At 38.0% G+C, this 22,982-nt stretch overlaps 1 protein-coding gene and 1 non-coding gene across 2 annotated transcripts in view; one reads left to right on the top strand and one right to left on the bottom strand.

Moving 5' to 3' along the window:
- PPP4R2 (protein phosphatase 4 regulatory subunit 2) overlaps positions 1-22,982 on the top strand; it is a 55,668-nt gene that overhangs the window by 14,037 nt on the left and 18,649 nt on the right. The window lies entirely within an intron of this gene.
- On the bottom strand, positions 21,474-21,581 carry LOC137774379 (U6 spliceosomal RNA). Its single transcript, XR_011075899.1, has one exon. It is a non-coding gene; the product is annotated as a U6 spliceosomal RNA (small nuclear RNA).

The following is a 22,982-nucleotide window of genomic DNA, read 5'->3' as shown; positions in this document are numbered from 1 at the left end:
TTAGAGGTTTCTATGACCCCTTCCTCAGGTTCTGTTAATTTGCTAGAGTGGCTCACAGAACTCAGGAAGTTTACTATCTAGATTATTCGTTTACTAATATTACACAGGATGTTAAAGGTTATGAAGGAGTAGCCAGATGAAGAGATACATAGGGTGAGGTCCAGAAGGGTCCTGAGCACAGACGCCTGTGGAGTTTGGGTGCACCACCCTCCCGGCATGTGGATACATTCTTGCTCACCAACGCAGAACCTCTCTGATCCCCGTAGTTGATAGATGTTTATGGAGGCTTCATCAGGTGGGCATGATCGATGATGAATTCCACTTTTAGGCCCTCTCCAGAGAATGACAGTGGGAAGTGGGGTTGAAAGTTCCAAGCTTCTAATCATGACTCCATCTTTCTGGTGACCAGCCGCCATCTAGGAGCCTACCAAGAGTCAGAGTTGCCTCATTAGAATAAAAGACATTTCTATCACCCAGGAAATTCCAAGGGATTTAGTAGCTCTGTGTCAGGAACTGGGGCCAGTGACTAAATATTACAACAGAAGATTCTCCTAGGGCCTTTATTTCCAAGGGTTTTAGGAGCTCTGTTAGGATCTGGGAGCAGAGAGCAGTATGCATGGTTCTTATTACTGCACAAATATATCCATTAGCTAGCTTCTTTGGACCATTCTTATATGCGTAGGGGAGAGAGAGAACCTTTAATTTCTCCCTTCATTGGTGGATTGCTAGCTTTGTGTCTTAATTAACTGTTCTGCATATACCTACTCTGTAATTACCCATGAACTCTGCTGACTGATAGCTTGGCAGCTGTGTGTATGTCACAGAGTCACAGGCCACTACACAACTGGTCAGTACACCAATGGGACATTAGTGGCAGCAGTGTTGACCACTTCTCCCACCTCCAAAGGAGTTAGCTGCCATAGCCACCCCCTGCATACTGTCTTTGAAAGGGAAGGGTTAAATTGAGCCTGGAACAGGTGAGAAAGATTTCTCTCATTTTTCAGATTTAACTGTGTGTTAAAGTGAGGACTCTCTTCATTACTCATGCATTTCACAGTCTGACAAGGTGAGAGAAATTGGAAGCACAAAGTAGAGAGGTCTACCAAACCTGCATATTTTAATGTAATTATTAATAGTACTTCATTAAATACGATACACATGGTAAAGTGGGCAGAACGCCAGGTGTAGACTAGGACTGTTCTAACTAGGATGTATTGTCTCTTTCCTTTGAATTCTCCCTTGTATAGCATTACTAGTTTGTATCATTCATTCTTATACTTTTATCCTATTAGTTAGGCAAATACTGTTTTATACTTCAAACTGGTTTCTTGATCTGGGCTTCTTTTACCTTTCCAATGTGTCTCTTGCCACTGTATGTAACTTTGCCAAGTGACTTGCAGTTCATTGAGTATGCAGTGCTCTATTTTGCTAGTATTAAATTCTAATAGCATCTGTTTTTTAAAAAAAAATTATTTATTTATTTTTGGCTGCGTTGGGTCCTGGTTGCTGCGCGCGGGCCCACTCTAGCTGCGGCGAGTGGGGGGCCACCCCTCACTGCGGTGCGCGGACCCCTCACCGCAGTGGCCTGTCCCTGTTGCGGAGCAGGGGCTCCAGGCTCCCGGGCTTCAGTACTTGTGGCGCAAAGGCTCAGCTGCTCCCCGGCACGTGGGATCCTCCCGGACCAGGTCCCGAACCCGTGTCCCCTGCATTAGCAGGCGGACTCCCAACCACTGCGCCACCAGGGAACTCCCTCTAATAGCATCTTTCTGTTTGTTGCTTCTGACATTTTTCCTCATGGGATAACTTCAACTTGTCTTTTTTTTTTTTTTTTAATTTATTTTATTTATTTATGGCTGTGTTGGGTCTTCATTTCTGTGCGAGGGCTTTCTTCTAGTTGTGGCAAGCAGGGGCCACTCTTCATCGCGGTGCACGGACCTCTCACTATCGCGGCCTCTCTTGTTGCGGAGCACAGGCTCCAGACGCGCAGGCTCAGTAATTGTGGCTCACGGGCCCAGTTGCTCCGCGGCATGTGGGATCTTCCCAGACCAGGGCTCGAACCCGTGTCCCCTGCATTGGCAGGCAGACTCTGAACCACTGCGCCACCAGGGAAGCCCCTTCAACTTGTCTTTTAACACTGTTCAGACAGCTCCATTCAAATACATACGGATCTCCTGAGAAGCTCTCTTGGATTTCCTTTTCTCCATAGAAACTACCATATTTATGACAAGCATTGATCATATTTTCTATTAGTCTGTTTCCACTTGTGGTTCTATAGGCTTTGAGTGTGCTGAAATTGCCTTGCCCAAAACGTGGCACAAAGTTAGGAGCTGGATTAAATATCTAAATGGGAGAAAAATAATCTTGTCTTCATCTATTAAAGAAATATTCTTTTCTTACTTTAGAAAAAGAAGATATTATTGGTATCAGAATTTTGAGCATTGTGTATGTGTGAAAATTCTGAGTTTGCTTGCTTTCTGTCTTCCCTTTTTTTTTTCCTGTGTCCAGATTCTATTTATTCTTTGTCAGTTTTGCTTGTTTTTACGCCTCCCTAGATTTTAAAACAAGATAGTAATCTTGCCTTTCTAAAGTCTTCATTTTACCATCTTCTACTCTGTGTGGGTACCTTTTTTTTTTTAATGGTTTCATCAATTGGCTTTTTTTAAAAAAAATTTATTTAATTATTTTTAGCTGTGTTGGGTCTTCGTTTCTGTGCGAGGGCTTTCTCTAGTTGCAGCGAGCGGGGGCCACTCTTCATCGCGGTGCGCGGGCCTCTCACTGTCGCGGCCTCTCTTGTTGCGGAGCACAGGCTCCAGACGCCCAGGCTCAGTAGTTGTGGCTCACGGACCCAGTTGCGTCATGTGGGATCCTCCCAGACCAGGGCTCGAACCCGTGTCCCCTGCACTGGCAGGCAGATTCTCAACTGCTGTGCCACCAGGGAAGCCCAGCTTTTTTTTTCTTTTTTTTAAAGTAAATTTATTTATTTGTTTGTTTGTTTATTTTTGGCCACGTTGGGTCTTCGTTGCGGTGCGTGGGCTTCTCCTCGCGGTGGCTTCTCTTGTTGCGGAGCACGGGCTCTAGGCACATGGGCTTCAGTAGTTGCAGCATGCGGGCTCCATAGTTGTGGGTCGCTAGCTCTAGAGCGCAGACTCAGTAGTTGTGGTGCACGGGATTAGTTGCTCTGTGCATGTGGGATCTTCCCGGAGCAGGGATTGAACTCGTGTCCCCTGCTTTGGCAGGCGGATTCTTAACCGCTCTGCCACCAGGGAAGTCCCTGTATGGGTACTTTAATATAAGTATTATTTTTTCTACCAAGCTAGGCCCTTAGAGGCCATAATTTGTTTTTTGATTATTATATGCTTCTGTATTATATGTCACTGTTCCTTCAAAGTAGTAGACTTGCTGTCTTAGCTTGGGCTACTGTAAGAAAATACCGTAGACTGGATGGCTCAAACAACAGAAATTATTTTCTTACAGTTATGGAGGCTGGAAGTCTGAGCTCACGGTGCTGGCATGGTTGGGTTCTGGTGAGAACACTTCCTGGCTTGCCCAAGGTCACCTTCTTGCTGTGGCCACACATGGAGGGGGGTGGGGCCTGGGGGACTGCTCTCCTGCCTGCCCTCCACACCCCCCATTTTTTATACTAAAAGTAGTAGTCCCATCAGGAGGGTGTTACTTTCAGGACCTCACTCATACCTAATTGTCTCCCAAAGGCCTTATTCTCAAATACCATCACACTGTGGGCTAGGGGCTTCAACATAAGAAATTTGGGTGGACACAAACACATTCCGTAACGTTCGCCAATGATTTGTATGTCTTTTTATACTTACTGATTACATTCAGATATGGATTGTTTTATGCAGATGTATTCTTAAAAATTTTGATGTTAACTGAGTTTTATGAAGTAAACATTTTAGGTGTACACTGTTAAAAAGAAAGTGGAAGGAAAAGGGGCTGGGATTTATTGAATGCATACAATGTGATAGTAAATGCATATTATGTGACATTTTATGTAAAAAATGCTGGTGTGAAATTTTCGGAATGCAGAGGTTTCCTTGTTATATACTATTCAAGTTAGTGTTTGTGTAATTTCTGTGTATCAAGTTTGCTTAAGTTCCTTCAAATCTTTATTGAGATGTCAACAAATGATTATTGAGCATATATTCTGTACTGGGTACTGTGCTAGGTACCTTGGGATGCACTGGTGAGCACACAAACCACAGTCTGTTATAGTGTTTATTATTTTAAATGTGTTATATTTCATTTAATATTTTTGCTCACTGCTTTTATCAGTATTTGCCGGTATAAACTATGTTAAGTTTATCTTTAAAATTAGGACTGGGGAAACTTAAAAATGTAGTTCCTTAAGAGAGTAATTTTTTTCAGTTGATCCTTAAGTCAGCATATGCTATAAGCCTAAGAGTAATCTGATATCAATAATTATCATTTTTGATGTACATTTCTATTTTTAAGTTTTGGGTGGGGAGGTGAAAGCTTTAGTGTCAAGTAATACTAGCTTCATAATGTGTGAAGTGCAGTAGAGCTTGGTTAGATTCGATGGGAATAAAATTGAAATTGCTTTAAGATGTTGCTTTTTGAGTTTTTTCTGCTATGTATATAAATTCCAGATATACCTCAAAATTTTGACATAATTACAAATTTTATTAAATTAATAGTTTAAGCCTAGAATCTCTTTGCTACCCAGAAAGACGTTTTAAAATTAATTTTTTGTAAATATTCCTCATCAGCGTGTGTTTTTTCCACGTTTTAATATCTTTGAAAGTGAATGTCTTGCAAACGTTAATAGTGTCCTAGTTTTCTTAAAATAATGGAGAGTCTTACAGTTGCTCCTGATTTAGATTTGATTAATACAGTGTTGTTAGCTCTTTGAAGGTTTAGGAAAAGTACATATTTAAATGTTTTGGATGGGTAGTAGAGACAGTTTGGAAGAATTATTTTAAAAGAAAGGCTTCTGAGTTTACAGTGTAAGTAGATTGATTTAAGTGTTGGCATGTTTCAAGTAAGAAAAGATTTTAAACATTTTAAAAGTATATTCCTTTTATATTTAGTTGGTAGTCTTTAAAAGTTGGTATGAGGATTTGTGGATAAAATCATATTCTTGTTTGTGATTGATTGAAGGTTTTGCTTTTTGAAACATTGTAGTTGAACTGTACAAAAACTTCAAATTATAGAATCGCATTAATGGAATGAAGTTTTCTAAATGTGGTAATTTTTAAAATTACTGAATTTGGTATTGGTGTGAGGCATAGTGTTGAGAAATGTGGCCGAGTATTTAAAATTTTTTTTTTTTTTAATTATAAGATCAGGATAGGGTACCTTATTTAAAACAATTTGAACATTGCAGTATTTCATAAAAGAAGTGAAAATCACTCCCATTTCTGTGCCCCCAAATACGCTTAATATTTATATGCTTCAGTAAAATAAAAAAGGAGAATTTAATAGTAGCTTTAAAAAAAGTCATCTGAAAAAACTAAAGCACACTTGAGCAAACCTTTGTGTTCTGAGGAATTAAATTCACATTTTTCAGGCATATGTGAAAAAGAAATGCCAGTAGCCCTTTACAAATGTAATTGGATCAACTTTGCTTTTTAGTTTCCAGTTCGAATGTTTCTATTACAAAGTTTCACCATTTGTGGTTTAATTTTTCTAAATTTGTAATTTCACTGACTAAGCAATTAATTACACTTTTTATACCTTTAAAAGGCGAAAAGCTCACATTGAAAAAAAATTTGAAGATATGATTGGCTGAAAGCAACCTTTAGTCTTTCAAATTCATAAATACATACATTTATAAATTCAGATCTAATTTCTAATGTAGGAAAATCAAGCTTTAGGGCCAATGCAGGAGCATTTATGTATTTTGAAGGCCTAGGATATTTATATTGGAAAAAGATAAAATTCACCAAACTATAGTCAGTGTTGAAGTTCTGATAAAGAAGAAAATAGCCATAAAATGATGTGTCATAAAGAGATTTTCAGTGTGTATAATGACATGCCAGATCTTTGACATTCTGGAGTTACATGTGGAGAAATTTAAAACCCCAGTTCTCTGAATACCGTGGGTATTCTGCTAGACTGAATATTCAAATGGCTCATTTGGGAAAGCCCACTCAGACTTAAATTAATATACTAGGATCACAGCATTTTAAATTAGAAAATATAAGAAATAAACTTTTAAGTTGTAATTTGAAAATCCAGAAGAGCCTTTTTTTCACAGCTCAGATTTCTGCTTAAAGCTAGGACATTAAAGATTTAATTCTGAAGGAATCTTCAGCTTTTTGAAAGCATCAAATTAATTTAAAACTTTTTTGCTTGAAAGCAACGCAAACTGATTTTGGTTCACGTAAGCCCAAAAGAAAACAAGAAGAGAAAGAAAGATTTATTGGAAGAATATTGAGGTAGCACTTGGAATCAAAGTTTGACCTATATCACCAAGCCAGTGATGAGGATGGGGTACTTCAGGGCAAAGCAGTAGAAGTTGCTGGACATGTTTTTTAGGTTCCTGCCAAAGGGGTGACTTAGTTCCAATAAATTCCTGTTCCTCCCTATTTCACATTTCTGGGGGAGAGCATCCAGTTGGCCCACCCCAGGATTAATTCACTTTTAGAAGGGGAGCAGGTGGTGTGGTTAGGGAAGCAGCTGGCTACTGGAGGTCCATCCTTGTATTATTCTGGGAAAGTGGGGAACCAGTTCATTGGTATATGCTGTAACCAGCGTATATGCATATACAGTACCCCCAATTCATCATACAGGTAAAGTGTATTAAACTTATCTCACAGTTGTGAGGTTATAACTGTGACTTACATGTCAGCAGGAAGTGTCTTTGACCTTTAAGGATCTAGATGAAGTTGGAACTAACCCCTGTTCTATTATTGAGAAATTCAGTATACTTACCAACCTCTCTGAATTGCTGAAACGCTTAATTATGATTTAAAGCTGCAGCTTTTGCTAAGTTAGTTTCAAAGTGTTTTCATGACAAAGACAGTTCCCTCCCAAAAGAGAAATTCTGTTATATGATTCTTAGCTTCCTAAGATTCCTAACCTGATCTTGTAAGGAAAAAAAGACATAGAACTAGTGATCATGGTCTGGGGCAGAATATAATAGTTGTTTTAAGGGAGTTACACATTAAATGCTTTGGGAACGGTAGAGTCAGAGGTTGATTTCTGGCAAGGAGAATTAGGAAGAGCTTCATGGTATAAGAGACATGCTTAGTCCAGCTAGAAGGAACAGTGAACAAAGAAATAGGAAAGATGCAGGGCTATGAAGGTAGATTTGTGATAGATCAGAGAGTGTCTTGCTGTTGTATAGAATTTTGCATTTACAAAGACTTTACAAGGTATTGATGATTTTTGAGCAAGGGAGAGATAGAGCTTTGCCTTGGCAAACTTGGGAGTTAGGGCAGTCACTCAGGAGGCTATTACAGGAGTTTAATCTAGAGGAAATGAGAACCTGAAATAGGGTAGTGTTAGTGTGAATGGACATGAGGATTCACAGACCACATCAGGTTACGGTTCTTTAGACAATGTCTATCCATCATTCCCATCTTGCTTGAGTTTCTGTATAGGCTTTCTAAATAGTTTTCCTAACTGGAGTTTTACTTGCCCTTTCTAGAAAGTCTGTCTAATCTATGCTCTTAGCAGTGGTTGTGCTACAGTGTAAATATGTTCTTCCCATAATTAAAATCCTTATGCACCTTTCCCCTTGCTCAAATTAAAGTTTAAGATCATTGTAGTGATATTTAAAATGGTCATGTCTCTACTTGTTGTCCCCCAGTTTTGCTTCCTTTGTTTTTCTGCTCTCCTAAACTACTCACAGTTCTCTGGTGGATCATGCTCCCTCATCTTAGTGCCTGTGCCCGTATTGTTTCCTCTCCTTGGAACAAAGACCTTTCTTTTCCTTTTTGCTCATCTTTTAAGAGATATACTAAGGGTCTGGGAAGCTTTCCTTGACCCTGGGTTAGGTGTGCCTTAGTCTGCTACAGTACTTCATGATTGCGTCTATCATTTTATGTGTATTTTGTTATGTTATTATTTTTTGTTTAGATTGTGAATTCCCTGAAGGCAAGTAGACTTTTTTAAATCTTTTCCCACTACAGTGTAGCTTAGAGATGCATATTTGTGGGGTTTTTTTTTCTTCCCTTATACTTTTCCTATAACTAGATGTATTGACTTCTTAAGAGTATAGATTCTGAAGCCAGAGTGCCTGGGTTGAAGTTTTGGCTCTGCTACTTACTTGCTGTGAACCATGGGCAAGTTGTTTAACCACTTTATTCTTAGTTGCTTTATTGATAATGAAATGGGTGAAATAATACTACCTGTACCTGACTCGTGGGTTGTTGTGAGCATTGAGTTATTAAGTACAAAATGCTTAGAACAGTGTTTGACATTAGTGGTTATGTGCTTGCTGCTATTACTATTAAGCACTGCAGTTCAAATACGAATCTATGCTCCTATTGCTAAAACAATTGCACATATAATACTTGCCAAATCTGCTTGGAAAGTGGTATTTTTCTTCCTGATTTCTTTTTTTCCACTGTAGGTGGGTTGTGAATATTATTCCAGAGTAGGCTTCAGGATGTTTACCAAATAATTATTGAGCACTTATTTTTTGCCATACATATTGTTGGTACTTGTGATATGTACTGGTCAACAAATATGTGAGCAGATAGATAAATATAATAAATAACATTTTGTATTATGTTACTAGATTGTAAGGGCAATGGAAGAATAAGAAAAATGGTAAGGGAAATGAGAGTTTAAGGGTGGAGAGGTAGTGGTACTTTTAAATAAGGTGGTCAGAGTAAGCCTCATTTTGAAGGTGACAGTTGAGCGAGACAGGAAGTTGGCCATGCATATATTTAGTAGAAGAGCATTCCAGGCAGAGGACTTCCAGTGCAAAGGCCCTTGAGAAGGAGTGTCTCTCACCTTTCTGCAGACTAACAGAGGTGGCCACTGTGGCTGGAGTAGACTGACCAAGGAGAGGAAATCAGAGAGGTTAAAGAGGATTGGGGTCAAATCATGTAGGCAATGTGGACCATGGTAAGGACTTTTTAGACTTTACTCTGAGTGAAATCAGGAGCCACTGTGGAGTTTTGAGTTGAAAAGTGACATTGTCAGACTTAAGTGTTAAGAGAGTTGTATGAACGGCTGTGCTGACAATAGACTTTAGGTAAAGTAAACTAGAAGCAGTAGTTATTGAAGATAATAATGTTTTTGAAGAGATGGATTAAGTGGTAGCAGGAGGTGGTGAGAATTAGTCAGCATTTTTAATACATTTTGAAGGTGCAGCTGGCGGGATTTCCTGGAGATAGGGTGTGGTGTGTGAGAGAAAAAATGAGGAGTTGGGAATGACTCCGGTTTGCCATAGCAGCTAGAAGGATGGAATTTCTTCACACCTGAAATGGGAAGAGATGTGGGAGGAGCAATTTGTGGGAAAGACCAGCAGTTCACTGTTGGACATGCTGAATGCTATTTTGACGTGGAGCAGGTGGTTGAATGGGTGAATGTGGAGATCCGGAGATTTCATGGGCAAATAGTATTTAAAACCTCCAGACTTGACAGTATCACCAAGTGTAGACAGAGAATTGATTGGTTGAGCTTTGGATTACTCCAGCATGGAGCATTTTGTGAAACCAGAAAAGGACAATGAGTAGGAAAGATCAGCAAGTTAAAAGACAGTATCAGAAAGTAATTAAGGAAAAAGGATCAACTGTGTGAAGTACTCTTTATAGGCTGTTAAGATGAGGTGTGAGAAATCGTTGGATTTAGCAATACGGAGGTAATTGATGACCTTGATTAGAGCAGATTAATTTTAGTGGTGGGACTGAAAGCTTGTTTGGAGTGGGTTTGAGGGATAATGGGAGGGAGACAACTATTTCAAGGAGTTTTCCTTCAAAGGAGAGCAAATAAATGATGGGGGAACTAGGAGGGTAAGTGGAGGGAAGAACAAAATTTTGAGATGGGAGAAATATAAATGTATTTGTAAGGTAGTGGAAAGGATCCATTAGAGATTTAAAAAGTTGATATGTGATAGAAGAAAGGGGAGAATTACACAAGTGATGCTCTTGAGTAGGTGTGCAAATGGAGAATCTGGCATGTAAGTAGATGAGAACATGGGTAGTTTGTAACAGGTGGGAATTCGGGGTGTGCATGAGCCTACTAGTAGGTGGATAAATGTGGTGGGACTCTGGAAATTCAAGGTCATTAAGTGTGACAGAGTGAGGGAGAGCTCAGTGGGGGTTTGAGGAGAGAGAAGATATGAAATAGTTACCTAGAAGAGTCTGGGAGTGAATAAACTAGGGAAATAAAATATTAATCTGGTAGTGTACTTGAAACAACCCAGCATAGTGGTGCATTTTTCTTTAATTTTGTGTTTGTGCCCATGTGTGCTGCTGTGTAGGCACAGATTTGGTGGGGATTGCATTTTAACCTACTAGTAAAGTTGATTTTGTGAGTACAGTGAAGCCAGAGAGGGGCTGGAGAATCAGCTGTATGCAAGGGGATGACTAATGTTTAATGATTAATTATAATTTAATCTTGATAATGAAGGTGGTGAGGGACAGTAAAAAGGTGGTAGGATCAATGGATTGGAGGTACTGGTAGAGTCAAAGAATTTTTGCAGTAAGTGCAATATATTTAAATATCTTCCAGTTCAGAACTATTAAAAATATGACTAGCTAAGGTTTGACAAAGCTGGGTGATGTGTAGGGTTTTTTTTTCCTGTTCTAAATTCTTACGTTAGCTAAAATATTACATTTACTTTTTAAAAGGAAATAATTTTGTGAATGGGTGAAGAAGGAATATTGGGTAAATTTTCTCCTTTCTCTAATAGAAGGGAATAATTAAAGAGGCTCTAGAAGTGCTCTTAGGCTGCTGGAGAGATTGCCTCAATTTGTTATATATCTGTTATGTGAGCGTATATAAGATAAGCCCAACCATCTTATGCCCTAAAAGAGGTCTTTCTCACTGTCCCAATCCATTCTTACACCTGGAAAGCCGTCTGGAAAACTCTCTGCATATTTCTACAATATTACTCAGATGTTCTCCACATCCTGAGTTTCTTGAGGACAAACAGCCATTGACTGAGTGCTTACTAGGTGTCAGCCACTTTGCTAAGCAGTCTGCTTACACTAATGTAATCCTCACAGCAGTTCTGTGAAGTAGATACTGTTACCTCCATTTTAGAGATGGGAAAGAAAGGGAGTCTGGAGTTATCTCTCTTAGGTTATACAAATGAAAAAGTGGCTGAACTAAAATTTGAACCCAACCAAGCTTTCAGACTCTAGCACCAATGCTTTTTAAATGTGAACAGCTGGGTTATATTGCTGCACTATATCAACTCCTAAAGGGATATGTGGTTCTGTTTCTTTGTTTTCCTTTTTTTTTTTTTTTTTTAAAGATTTTTATTTATTGATTCATTGCTATGTTGGGTCTTCGTTTCCGTGCAAGGGCTCCCTCTAGCTGCGGCAAGTGGGGGCAACTCTTAATCGCGGTGCGCGGGCCTCTCACTATCGTGGCCTCTCTTGTTGCGGAGCACAGGCTCCAGACGCGCAGGCTCAGTAGTTGTGGCTCACGGGCCTAGCCGCTCCGCGGCACGTGGGATCCTCCCAGACCAGGGCTCGAACCCGCGTCCCCCGCATTAGCAGGCAGACCCTCAACCACTGCGCCACCAGGGAAGCCCCACCAATGCTTTTTAATTTTTTTTTTTTTACCATGTGATTTTTACTTTCATCGAAGTTTTACATGCACAGGATTTAGGGAGTTTATTAATATAACAAAGGGAACAAAAAAAAGTCTTCTGTGTGCTTTCCTTTTTTTCCCTATTCCCTAGAGATAACCACTTTAAAATCATTGTTTTCTTGGGGGAAGGGGTGTTAATCTGCCTATTTCTAAGTTACAGTCTTAGAAAATCACTTTTTTCTTTAAATTTTTGGAATTAATTATTGATTTCATAATAATTGCAGTGAGGATTTAGTTTTTTTTATCTGCTCTCCTTCAGACATACATACTTCTCACTTCCATTGCCCAGTGTCTTCAGTATAATTATATTGAAAATTTGGTCAGCTCAGCATTTGTTACATTCATTGTCTCAGTGAATGCTATTTTTTCCATTTAATTTTCTGTATACTTATGGCTAATTCCACCCCAAACTTTAGTTGTTTAGATCTCATTGCAAAATATGACATATTAGGTCTTCTACCAATTCTATATTTTAAAAAAATCTCTTGTGGAGCCTTCTTAACTGCTCCATTCTGGAGTGGTTGCTCTTAGACCTGCCTTATTCCTCTGCTCTTGGAATCTGCCTTTATCATTATTCTGAAATTCACTTTCTCGTCTTGGGTCTTTAGTTTCCTTGATAGCATGTTACATGCTCGCTCTTGGTTTACTTCATTGTTTTGGTGGACTGAGAGAAAGCATGATAGGAAATACATCTTTTTTTGTACTTTCAACGTCCGAAAATGTTTTTTTTTCCCTACCCATTTACTTAAATGGATAGTTGGGGTACAGAATTCTAGGTTGAAAAGAGTTTTTTTTGAATTTTAAAGGCATTTTCCTGTTGCTTTCTTCCTGCACTGTTGTTAAGTCTGAAGCCCTGTATGTGACCTGTTTTGTATCTCTGGAGTTTTGCAGGATCTTCTTTTTGATTCCAGAATTATGCAGTTTTACTATGATGTCTGATCCCTAATCTGTTTGTCAACCTTTGTGAGGCTCTCTCAGTTTGAAAAGTAGTATCTTTTAAATATGGCTATTTAAATTTATATTCTGTTTTACTGCGGTGAAACATACATAATATAAAATTTACCATTTTAATCATTCTCCGCTAGCTTTATTGAGATGTAATTGACATATAGTCATTTTAAAGTGTACAGTTCAGCATTAGTGATGTTGAGTACTTTTTCCTGTACCTGTTGGCCATTTGAATGTCTTGTTTGCAGAAATGTCTGTTCATATTCTCTGCCCATTTAAAAATAAGGTTTTTTTTTTTTTTTTTTTTTGCTATTGAGTTTTATGAATTCCTTGTATATCTTGGATAGTAACCCTGTCAGCTATCTGCTTTGCAAATATTTTCTGCCATTTCATAGGTTGTCTTTTAATTTTATTGATGGTTTCCTCCACTGTGCAGAAGCTTTTTAGTTTGATGTGGTCCCATTTCTTCATTTTTGCATGTTTTGCCTTTGCTTTTAGAGTCAGATCCAAAAAATCATCTTTAATAGTTTTATGGTTTTGGGTCTTATGATCAAGTCTTTAATCCATTTTGAGGTGATTTTTGTGTAGGTATAAGATAGTGATCCAGTTTCATTCTTCTGCATGTGGCTATTCAGTTTTCCCAGCACCACTAATTGAAGAGACTATCCTTTCCCCCTTGTATAGTCTTTGCTCCTTTTCCAAAAATTAATTGACTGTATTTATACACGCATGGGTTTATTTCTGGACCCTCTGTTCTGTTCCACTGATCTGTTTGTTTTTATGCCACTACCATACTGTTTTGATTACTATAGCTTTGTTATATAGTTGAAATCAGATTGTGTGAGGCCTCCATCTTTATTCTTGTTTCTCAAGATTGCTTTGGCTATCCAGAGTTTTTTGTGGTTCCATAAGAATTTAGGGTTTTTTTTTTCCTGTTTCTCTGAAAGATGCCATTGGCATTTTGGTAGGGATTGCATTGAATCTGTAGATTGCTTTAGGTAGTATTTGGCCATTTTAACAATATTATTCCATTCCATGAGCATGGAATATCTTTGCATTTGTTTGTGTCTTCACTTTCCTTCATCAGTGTCTTAAAATTTTCAGTGTACTGATCTTTCATCTCCTTGCTTAAATTCATTCCGAAGTATATCATTGTTTTTGATGCTGTTGTAAATGGGATAGTTTTCTTTCTTTTTTTTTTTTTTTTTTTAATTTTATAGCTACTTTATTTATTTATTTACTTTTGGCTGTGTTGGGTCTTCGGTTCGTGCGAGGGCTTTCTCTAGTTGCGGCAAGCGGGGGCCACTCTTCATCGCGGTGCGGGGACCGCTCTTCATCGCGGTGCGCGGGCCTTTCACTATCGCGGCCCCTCCCGTTGCGGGGCACAGGCTCCAGACGCGCAGGCTCAGTAGTCGTGGCTCACGGGCCCAGCTGCTCTGTGGCATGTGGGATCTTCCCAGACCAGGGCTCGAACCCATGTCCCCTGCATTAGCAGGCAGATTCTCAACCACTGCGCCACCAGGGAAGCCCCTGGGATAGTTTTCTTAAGTTCTATTTCCAGTAGTGAATTATGAGTGTGTAGAAACACACGAGTTTTCTATCTTGAGTTTGTATTCTGCAACTTTACTGAATTCATTTGTTAGTGTTAACAGTCTTTTGGTTGTGTCTTTGGAGTTTTCTATACATAATATAATGTTACCTGCAAATAGAGATAGTTTTACTCTTCCTTTTGGACTTGGTTGCCTTTTATTTCTTTTTCTTGCCTAATTGCTGTGGCTAGGACTACCAGTACTATGTTGAGTAAAACTGGTGAGAGTGCACATTCTTGTCTTGTTCTTGATCTTAGAGGAAAAGCTTTCAGCTTTTCACCACTGAGCATGATGTTAGGTTTGGGCTAGTCAGTTACTTGTTTTAAAAACATTTCCCTGAAAAAAAAAATTCCAGTTAATCTTCTTAGTTTCATCTTATGTAGATGGAGAGTCTCAGGAAGGGTTATCCATTTCAGTGTTGATGTGTTTGTTTTTCACATGTTCAGACAGTTCTTGGATTAGAGTACAAGTTGTTTTCTCAGTAGATACTATGCTTTTAGTGGTTATTATTTTTTCTTTGTTTTGAGAGTATGTAGATAGAGAAAAATGCTTTCTAAATAATTATATCTTTATTAGTAATTGTAAGATAGCATAACTCTGGGTCATACTTCAAAACGCTAATAAAAATAATTGTAAATGGAATAGCACAAAATAGACACATACCACACTATAAAAAGCCAATATTGCAAACACTATAAAGACACTTTGAGCTTCACCTTCAAACTCTGAAAGGATTCTCCAGGATGAAACACTGTGTACTAAAGTGTACAGTAATCTACCACCACTGCTGTGTTAACTCATTTTATATTTCATTAACAAATTATAAAACCATTTATGTATGTTCATTCAACCTCCTTTAAAAACTTGAGTATTTAAAGCTTCCTTTGCTTTGCACCACATGAATTGATATCTGGGTCCAGGTGGAAGGACTTTTTGCTGTTGTTTGTTGTTTTTTTTCCTTCACCTTTCTCAACAGAAGACTACACCCGAGGAAAAAGAAATTCTAGATCATATCTCCACAGCGCATTTTCCTGTACGACTAGAAGTGATTCATGAGATAGATTTTAATGCTAATGAGTATTTTTTGAATGACTCATGTACATTTTAGAATTTCTCCTCTGTCTCTTAAAATATATATATTCGTGCTGTTTTATTCTTCAAATTTTTTGAGAGTTTGGTGTTGCACCTCTGATTTTGCCAGCCTTACTGTTTTTCAGGAACCAGTGTAATTCTCAACAAAAGAGATTGTGTATTGCAGTGTTTTTCAACTGGGAGCAAGCCTCCCTTCCCCCCAACCCCAGGGTTCATTTGTCAGGGTCTAGAGACAGTTTTGATTGTCACCATTTGTGGTGGGGATTACTGGCATCACAGTGTAGGGGTCGCATATGTTGCTGAACATCCTACAATGCACAGGACAGCCTACCACAATACAGAACTCTGTAGCCTAAACTGTCAGTAGTGCTGAGTTTGAAAAAGTCATTTGTCCATGTTAAACTTCTATGTTTAAGTCCTATACTTTCCCACTTCCTTTTTCCATACTCTACTCATGCTTTTAAGGTTCACCTTTTAAAGTCTCACTTTGTCCTGAAGGCTTTTCTTGATGGCTCTAAACCTACATTTCACCTCTCCTTTTTCTTTGTTCTATTATACCATCACTGAAATCTTTGCATCTGATAGTTTATGCTGTTTTATTTCTATTTGTTTATTGTTTATGTATCTTGTTTTTCAAACTAATTTTGTTAAGGATCAATGTCTTACATTGTTTCTGGGCTTTCTAACTGCTGTTGACACTGACATTACATTGTGAGTTTGTAGAATGAAAAAAGGGCCCATGGCCTACCTAGGCTCTGGCAAATGTGGTAGAAGAACGGACTCATCTCTGTTGATGGCAGTTTGGCATTAGTATCAAATGGATTATGGAAGAAGTGATAGCATCAGTGGTGAATGGGATGAGAAGAGTTACTCTCTAGTAGCAGGGAGGAGGGTAGATCCACTGCAGCCATTAAACTAGTGCTATTTAAAAAAACCTAGTACCCTCTGAATTCTAAATCGGCTGTCTTCAGCCTGAGTCATACTGTTAGAGGAGATCTATCTTTGGTTCATACTTGTTTGGTTCAACTGTCTGTGTGGAAGGGAAGGATCCATGTTGATCTGTTAGTAAATTTGAGAAAGATTTTCAAAAAAGGGTCAAAGTTTAGCTAAGAGTTAAGCATAAATCAGGCTAACCAGAACACACTGTTTCTTGAACTTTTTGTTTTAATTGGTAGAGAGAGATGGGTGAGTAGAGGAGTGCAACTTGAATCTTTAGACATGTTAGAGTCCTTATCACGAATATACAAGTTGCCAAAGAAGAAACCCAAGTTTGCACTAAGGTATTACCTGAACGTTAGCATTACCTGCTGAAGCTTTCTTTTCCATCTGATTGGATCCTTTTTGTGTATAATTATCATTAGATATTTAGCACTCTTAATTTGAAAACTTCACTTTTAGTGCCAAATACTTTCCCTTCAGAATTTGTGTCATAATTTTATTGCTTTGGAGCAGGTACCATTCCATCTTCAGATATGAGTTTCTGAGCAAAGAAATGTATGACATTTCAAAGATAATTTCAACATAGGAACAATTAGATAAATATTTTAGTGTCACTTCAACATTCATATGAAAACAATTTTTATTTTTGCAGCAGTCGGTACAAAATGAGAATGCAAAAGTTATGTTCATACTTGTGTTACATAGTAATTTTACTTTTTCTGTAATACCATGAGAGTAAGAAAAAGACAATTTTAAAGGGGTGGAGTAGGCAGTGGTTTTTAACTGGGGATGCTTTTTGTCTCCCAGGAAACACTTGGCAATATTTATAGACATTTTTTATTGTCAGAATTTGGGGGGCAGTTGAAGGTTGGGTGCTAATGACTTCTAGTGGGTAGAGATCAAGGATTGCTGCTCACCATTCTACAGTTCATAGGACATCCGTCTTTGACAAAGAATTATCAGGCTTACAGTGTCAGTGGTGCCAAAATTGAGGGACTACAGGATGAGGGATTGCAAAGGACCTATTCAGACCCAAAAGGAATGTTTTGTGGGTAGTAAGCATAGGTAAAAATACTCAGTTTCACTTGCAATGAATGAAAGGCAAATTAAAGTGTTTTTCTACTATTAAATATACAAGAGTTTTGAAAGCATGTAATACTGGAATGAAATAGGTGTTTCTATACTGATGGCACTATAAAGTGGTACAGCATTTCTGAGGGGCTTTTGAATATATGTATGAAAAGTCCTTATATTTCATACTTTTGACTCAGTAATTCCACTTACAGGAATTTATCCTAAGGTAATAAACAGATGCCTACAAAGTTTATTATTGGGATATTAAACACAGTTATTTTTAATTGTAATGAGCTGGAAGCAAACCTAAATTCTTTGTTTAAAATGGTGGTTATTAAATAATGGTACTACCATATGTGATACATATTAAAAATCTTACTTTCAGAGACTACTGGTCCCGTGACAATACCCACAGTGAATGAGGTAGGGAAACAAAGGGATATTAATCAAGGATACCCAATTTAAATAAATAAATATTAGTGAAAAAATACACTAAACATGTACTTTAGTAATGACTACTGGGCACATTATGGACAATTTTCATTGTTTCTGTGTTTTGTAATTTTTTCTGATGACTGTCCTATTTATATAATCAGAAAGGGGGGGGGGGAACAGACATCTTTTAAATTTTTAAACTGTAGTAAAAGTTTGTAATAGCTCTGTCATTTCTCAGACTATTTGCTGAAAAATCTGTCCTTTCCCATATACTGAGTTTCCATTTATTTATGGGTCTGTTTCTGGGCTCTCTGTTCCACTGACATTTTAATGCTTGCTCAATTAATTGGTAAAGTATAATGTATTTTAAAGGTATAATTATGCAAAAGAAATTATGCAAGGAATATTCTCTTGGTTGGGACCCCACTTGTAGAGGTTTTCTGAGCTAGTGATTTGTAATTTAAAGGAAGTTCTTAAAAATGTCAAGATTTTGTGTAAGCAGTTGTGTTCTGATTTTTGCCCATCTTTATCACTCACGTAATTCAATATTCAGATTAAATTTACTTGTCTTTGTTTGCTCCAGTCAGATAGTTACGACGAATTCTGTGGCACTTTTAAGTCTCCTGATTCAAAGCCTGTCACCTTGTGTCAGTGATCAGCCCTATTAATTTTCTTTTTGTTTTCATTCATTCATTTTTTCCATATTCCCCTTTGTTTACAAATGGTACAGTATCTGCTCTCCGTTGGAGATAGTGTAGGGCTCTCCTGTGCTCTCTTCTGTTAGCTTCCCACACAGATTTTGTGTGGAAAGCAATTAGTCTGAATAGGAAGTAATCTTAATAGAATTTGGAACTGTAAGGGGCAACAAGTTAAGATGTGGCTACTGGTCACTGAAATGTTCTAGAACTAGCTGGGAAATAAGAGATGGATTTTTGGCTCTTGAGTCTCTGAAAAATACCTTTAACCTGAGAATTGTGAGGGAAACATGTTTGTTTTATTAGTACTTGAGAGTTCCTGTGGAAGAAAAAGGTCAGTGTGGTGTTTGGAAGGAGGATATATTTATTAGTGATGAGAGTTGTTTTGCCTTCGTAGAGGAGAAACTGCATGAAGGGAAAGAAGAAAAGCAAGTGAAGGGAGGTTAAGTTACTTAAAAAAATTAATGAGTAATGAATTTCAGTAAATTCTCGAGTTAATTTTAGCAAAGTAGATTTAAATTCTGAGTATGTATTTTACTTTTGGAGGAAATTTTTATGTGGAGGAGTTGATTCTAAAGTTGAAAACGTGTTTATGTTTCGTGAGCATCTGTTTAGAATAATTTTATTTTCATGTGAAAAATAAGGGTTTTTTTGTTTGTTTTGTTTTTGTTTTGTAGTTTCTTGTCCTGTGAGTACATTCCTAAGAAAATTATTTCTATTGCCAAATTTTTAGTTGATTTACTCTTGGCCTGTTTTTGTGCTCACATTACATAATTTTCAGGGAAGCATTTTCTGCTTTTGTTTTTATCAGTTGTGTTACATCAAAAACATTATCTTTCACATTTTATAGAAGCATTTTTTCAATTATATATGGCATAGGAATTTGACTTGCATCTATTGGATCTGATTTAGAGTAAGTGTGCTTGATACATTTGGAACTTAAAATACAAATTGTACATAATTCATTTCATTTTATGGGACTTAATTACCATCTGACCTAGAATTGGTGACCTAGAGTCTTTGAAGCTCCTCATAGTTTGCTTTACCTGGTCTCTATCACTCCTTGTCTCCCTGTTCCCATTAATGTGTTGCTGCTGTTGTTTGGATGTCATGGGTGGATTCTCAAGCAGTTAGTGGAAAGGTGGGTTAAGAAACCCATGTGTATATGGAAATTCTAATTAATGAAACAGGTTATGACTTAGTGGGTGATTATTAAAACTACAGAAAGATTCTTAATTTAAGAAATGAAAAGTGTAAGACTCCTATTTCAGTACCCTCCCCTGGTGTGTTTAAGTATTAGTTAAATGACTGTAGGGAGTCTAGTGAAATTTAAAGATAAATTTTAGTAACCATTGACAATTGTATACTACTCAGAAATTAATATTAGGCATGTTAGAGATTAAAATATGCTGCCTCTGCTTGTTAAATCTCAAATTCCCCTTCCCAAAGAAGACTAGGGAAAGGAGGGAAAACGTAGTCATGCAGTTAGCTTTAGATAATCACCCTCACCATATTTTAAAAATAATAGTAGTAAAATTTACATACGATGTAATTCAGTCATTTAACAGAGTAAGTTGTCAGGTCATACATCAACTCTCTTTAATTTTTTGAGGAACTGCCAAGCCAAACTATTTTCCAAAATGGCTACACCATTTTGCATTCCCATCAACAATGTATAGGTTGCATTCCTATCAACACCATTTTGCATTTCCCATCAACGATTGCCCTGCATCCATCAACAATGTGTAGGTTGCATTCCCATCAACACCATTTTGCACTTCCTGTCAACGATTGCCGTGCATCCTTCCCAACACTTGTTTGTTTTTTAATTTATTATTTATTTACTTATTTTTGGCTCGTTGGGTCTTCATTGCTGTGCGTGGGCTTTCTCCAGTTGCGGTGAGCGGGGCTACTCTTCGTTGCGGTGCGCGGGCTTCTCATTGCGGTGGCTTTGCTTGTTGCGGAGCTTGGGCTCTAGGCGCGTGGGCTTCGGTAGTTGTAGTGCGTGGGCTCAGTAGTTGTGGCTCACGTGCTCTAGAGCGCAGGCTCAGTAGTTGTGGTGCAGGGGCTTAGTTGCTCCGCGGCATGTGGGATCTTCCCGGACCAGGGATTGAACCCGTGTCCCCTGCATTGGCAGGCGGATTCTTAACCACTGCGCCACCAGGGAAGTCCCCCAACACTTGTTTATTGTCCATCATTTTTTTTAGAAGTATTTGCATATACCTTTATTGGTAATATCAATTGGTATGCACAAGAACGTTTACCAGAATATAGGTTTTAGTGCATTAACTGTGAAAGATAAACGAAATACACGCCCACACACATATATATATATCTGTCAGTAAGAGATTGTCATGCATCTATTCAGTGGACTGAACCATTAGAATAACGAAAGTCAGTATATTTTGAAAATGGAAATGTGAATGACACATTGTTGAATGGAAAAATGTACATAATTCAAACTTCATTTACATAAAATGAAAGAAGTAGTGCATATGAAAATTCATAAATACTCTCTGGAGGATATTAATAATATTAATGATGGTCATGTTGAGGTGAGATTGCCGATGATTTTATATTTTTCCTGTTTTGCTTGGCATATCTACATTGAGCTTTATTACTTTTATAATCAGAAAAAAAGCCTGTAGTTTTTTTTTTGTATTTCATTTTTTAATACAGCAGGTTCTTGTTAATTATCTATTTTGTACATGTTGGTGTATATTTGTCAATCCCAATCTCCCAGTTCATCCCCCCTGCCCCAATTGCCCCCCCCCCCTTGGTGTCAATACATTTGTTCTCTACATCTGTGTCTCTATTTCTGCCTTACAAACCGGTTCATCTGTACCATTTTTCTAGATTCCACATATATGCATTAATATACGATATTTGTTTTTCTCTTTCTGACTTACTTCACTCTGTATGACAGTCTCTAGCTCCATCCACGAAAAATATGGAACGCTTCATGAATTCGCATGTCATCCTTGCACAGGGGCCATGCTAATCCTGTTCTATATTGCTCCAGTTTTAGTATATGTGCTGCTGAAGTGAGCACTGTCCGTCATTTTTATTATAACAACTTTAGTGGGTGTGGAATGGTATCTTGTGGTTTTGATGTGCATTTCCTTAATGACTAATAATGTCAAGCATCTTTTCATGTGCTTATTGGCCATTTATCGATCTTCTGTAATTATGTACCCCTTTAAACAGTAACATCTCGCCCATCCCTTCTTCAGGACCCTGGCATATGCCTTTTTGCTGTCTCTTTGAATTTGACTATTTTGGATACCTCTTAAAAGTAGAATCAAAATACTTGTTCTTTTGTGTCTGGCTTATCTCACTTAGCATAATGTGTTCAAGATTAATCATTGTTTTAGTATGTGTCAGAATTTTCTTCTTCTTTAAGGCTATGTCCTATTGTATATACCACATTTTGGTTATCTCTTCATCTGTTGAGGGACACTTGGGTAGTTTCTACCATTGTGTATAAGTGAGTTTCATGTGATTGAGTTTCTGTTTTCACCTCTTTTGGGTGTCTAGAAATGGAATTGTTGGATAATATGGTAATTCTTTGATTTTTTTGAGGAACCGCCATGCTGTTTTCCACAGTGACCCCACCATTTTACATTCCCACAAGCAATGCACATGGGTTTCAGTTTCTCTACATACTTGCCAGGCAGTAGTTGTTATTTTTTGTGTGGGGGGTTGGTTTGTTTTTTTGGATAACAATCAATCTGATGGATGTGGAGTTCTGTCTTACTGTGATTTTTGATATTCATTTCCCTAAATAATGTTGAGCATCTTTTCATTTGCTTGTTGGCCATTCCTATTATCTTTAAAGAAATGTCTATTCATGCACATTTTTACTTATTTTTTATTTTTATTTATTTATTTTTGGCTGCGTTGGGTCTTCGTTGCAGCGCGCGGGCTTTCTCTAGTTGCGGTGAGTGGGGGCTACTCTTCATTGTGGTGCGCGGGCTTCTTATTGTGGTGGCTTCTCTTGTTGCAGAGCACGGGCTCTAGGCGTGCAGATATGTCAGTTGTGGCAAATGGGCTCAGTAGTTGCAGTGCACGGCCTTAGTTGCTCTGTGGCATGTGGGATCTTACCGGACCAGGGCTCGAACCCGTGTCCCCTCCATTGGCAGGCAGATTCTTAAGCACTGTGCCACCAGGGAAGCCCTGCCCATTTTTAAAATAGAGTTGTCTGTTTTTTTGGTGTTGAGTTGTGGGAGTTCTTTATATGTCCTGGATATTAAAACCTTATCAGATAGATGACTTGCAAATAGTTGCTCCCATTCTGTGGGTTGCCTTTTCACTCTTTGCTGATAGTGTCCTTTGATACACAACTTTTTGACTTTGATACAGCTCAATTTATTTCTCTTGTTGCCTCTACTTTTGGGGGGGGGGTGTCACAATATTTTTTATATCAACAGTGGTAGGTTTTGAAATGTCTTGG

Source organism: Eschrichtius robustus, chromosome 12 (genome assembly GCF_028021215.1).
Source record: "Eschrichtius robustus isolate mEscRob2 chromosome 12, mEscRob2.pri, whole genome shotgun sequence".
Taxonomy (NCBI): domain Eukaryota; kingdom Metazoa; phylum Chordata; class Mammalia; order Artiodactyla; family Eschrichtiidae; genus Eschrichtius; species Eschrichtius robustus.
Note: the sequence above shows the minus strand (reverse complement) of the source record. Positions and strands in the feature narration are given on the sequence as shown.